This window comes from Cynara cardunculus, assembly GCF_001531365.2.
Source record: "Cynara cardunculus var. scolymus isolate 2C chromosome LG 16, CcrdV1, whole genome shotgun sequence".
Taxonomy (NCBI): domain Eukaryota; kingdom Viridiplantae; phylum Streptophyta; class Magnoliopsida; order Asterales; family Asteraceae; genus Cynara; species Cynara cardunculus.
Window position 1 is genome coordinate 14,762,970 of NC_037543.1, and position 1,111 is coordinate 14,764,080.

A 1,111-nucleotide genomic window follows, 5' to 3' on the forward strand; every position below is an offset into this window, starting at 1 on the left:
AGAAACAAAACCGTGCGGCTACTGCTTTGTGGTTTAGCGGGCAGGTTAGTCAAAGCGGACAATATCATTGCTACGGGGTTCTGGGGGCGTTACAATGTGCATGTGTGTTCACATGTTACGAATGTACATATCTGTGAACATGTGTTCCTATAATGTTTTTGAATTTATGATTGGTAGAGGAGACCCGATAGTTTTTTTTTGTATCGTTCAAGTTATTATGGATAAACTCATTGTTCATAATGAAAGAACTATTGTTCACAAGTGTTCATATTGTGTTCATATGTACACTAGCTGCATATCTCAACATTGGCTCGCTTCTGAATCTGTTCATAATGAAGAAACTATTATTCACAAGCTATTCATATTGTGTTCATATGTACACTAGCTGCATATCTCAACATTGGCTCACTTCTGAATGTGTTCGTAATGAAGGAACTATTATTCACAAGTGTTTATATTGTGTTCATATGCACACTAGCTGCATATCTCAAAATTGGTTCGCTCCTGAATGCGTTCATAATAAAGGAACTATTGTTCACAAGCTGTTCATATTGTGTTCATACATGTTTTATTTATTTATTTTCTTTCGTGTAGCAGCTATTCTTATTATGTTTATAAATTTATGCAGTCCAAGTTCATATATATGTCAATTTTTGTTCGTATTTCTCACAATTGTTCATATATATATATATATATATATATATATATATAGATGTGTTCATATGATTCTTACATTAACAAAAATAATGAGATTTTTTTTGATTTTGCTACTCCCATTTAATGATATGGAAGTTACATAAAAAGGAAAATTACCTAAATACCATTTTCCCTTTGTTCACATATGTTTTTTGAAATTGTAAATTTAAAAAATTAATTTTTTATCATTATTAATCACAACCGTTTATTGTAAGAATCAATGGTCAAAATTTGTTAACAAAGTTAATACAATAATCTTGGTTAACATTTGAACCAACCCCTATATATATATATATATATATATATATATATATATAACTAGTTACCAATGTACTTGTGCAAAAGCAAATCTCATAAGCTAGATCTGTGATGGCCTCTTCTTCTACCAACTCTGCTCCTTTTTCGTACCATGACA